The following is a 2223-nucleotide window of genomic DNA, read 5'->3' on the forward strand; positions in this document are numbered from 1 at the left end:
GCAGGAAAAGTACAATTTCAATAAGTGTAATAATGATATAGAGCATATTAAGTCTGACTTGATCATTAAGTTGGATTCTAAATTACTATTTAAATGAGTCCCTGAATCATTTTTCTAGCTGCTACCAAATTGAATTCAAGCATTATAAGTTATTATAACGTTACTCAGTTTTTTCCTATAGGAGAGCCAGCCTTGCTGCAGTGAAAAACGACTTTGGAGATTTTTAACCTCCAGGACATGTTAAACATAAAATGTGCATGTCCTACTATTACAAAACCACGCACCCTGTCCTATGTGTATCTAGAGCCTACCTTAGGAGCGACCTTTAAGCATTAATGTAAAGTTTAAGCCTGGCAAAAAGTTTGAAATGGCAGTTTAAAACTTCACGCCAAAGCTGCAGCGGCAGGCCTAGAGGCCTACATTGTCAATGTAGTGATGGCACAATATGGACTGCAGTCCACTACTGACATTTAACTTGCGGGCCATTGGTACTCTTTCTATCGTATGCAAAAAGAACAATTGATGGGTGGAATGCTGAACAATGTCATACCCCTAAACCGGTCCTAGGATGCTTGTTTCGGGTCCAGGAAAGACCTAGCTTGTCAGTTAGGGCCGGACTGTTCCCATGAGGAACAGGGTCAAGACTGTTTTGCATATGGCTGGGTCTGAACTGGGGCAACAAAGTAAGCTAAAGAATGATGATGGATTCAAACCAGTTCTGTGACTGGGGGTGAGTGTCTGAAAAGTTTCAGCACTCTGTCCATCATCTCCTTGTGTTTGCTTTGTTCACCCTAAGTTGGCAGGGTATGCCCAGATGTGGGTCCCTTGCTCACTTTACCACTGGATTCAAGCTAGCCTAGCTGATAAGGGTTGTTACCCCCAAACCAGTCCCAGGATACTTGTTTCCGGTCCAGGGAAGACCTGGCTTGGCAGTTTATGCAGGACTATTCTCCACGAGGAACAGGGTCAAGACTGATTTGCATATTCCTGGGTCTGAACTGGGGTGGAAAAATTAACTAAAGAATGATGATGGATTCAACTCAGATCTGTGACTGGGGGTGAGTGCCTAAAAGGTGTCAGAGCTCCGTTCATCATCTCCTTGTGTTTACTCTTTCTACCATATGCCAAGGAATTATGGGTACGTTAAATATGCCAATTAGGATTATAGCCAATTTCGACATGTTTTAGGAGTAAGAGTGCATACACTGGGGCCTAGTTATCAGGGTGTCAGTGCACAGCGTCAAAAAACCTGCAGAATCTGTCTATAAAAATGGGGTGATCATGCAAAAAGTGGCATTTTCCTACAGAACCCAATGCAAAAAATAAAAACATAGTCCTCTAATTGTTCTTGAACTTAAGTTTGAGGAAAATGAGAGGATCCATTTTCAAAAAATAAAAGTGATTGCACAAGGGAGTTTTATTTTCAACTGTACACTTCAGATCCATGTGCCCGACCTTGGATTTGTGAACCCAAAGGCTCCCATTGCACTATGTTAAGCTGTGTCTCTACACCCAGAAAAAAACACTTCAGTTAGCCCTAAGGGGGACAGGGAGAGCATCCTCCTAATAATCTATTCTAAAATAAAGAGGCAACAGTGGTACAATAGTCGCACATCCCTATCTTAAGGGCAGTATAAAATACATAAACGCAACATCGGTTCTCTGAATGCTAAATCGAATCTGCTGCCACAATGTGTGTATCTAGAGCAGAGAAAAAAAATCCCAGTCCAGGCATAAACAAAGCAAAGAATAGTGGAGCAGTCCTCACTTAAAAGCCTGAATTGATCATGCACGTTTAGGTCAATTGGTGCAATTGTTTGTATGACTCAAATACATAAGACATATTTCAATGGCAATGTAATCAAAAAGACTCAAAATAATTGTCATCTATGCTTCAAATATTGATGTTCATGATATTTTTAGTCGACCCTGATATTACAGAGATACATATAATCTTTTTTCAACAGTAACTACAGAAATGTTGATAAAAATGCTTTGTGGATGGCTTCAGCCGACAAACAGAGCATGGCGAATCACTGGTGATGGTCTCAAGGCACTGGAGTTGCTAGCTGCTTCGCGGCGCTCTGTTCATTCGAACAACCAGGTCTTGAGTCCTTTCCTGCAATCCTGGAACAATGAGGCCGTCCTGAGGTGCAGGGGAAGGTCATTCCAGGCTTTGGCCGCCAGGTGGGAAAAGGAGCGTCCTCCGCTGTTGCTTGGGCG

The sequence above is a fragment of the Triturus cristatus genome, chromosome 11, assembly GCF_964204655.1.
Source record: "Triturus cristatus chromosome 11, aTriCri1.1, whole genome shotgun sequence".
Taxonomy (NCBI): Eukaryota; Metazoa; Chordata; class Amphibia; order Caudata; family Salamandridae; genus Triturus; species Triturus cristatus.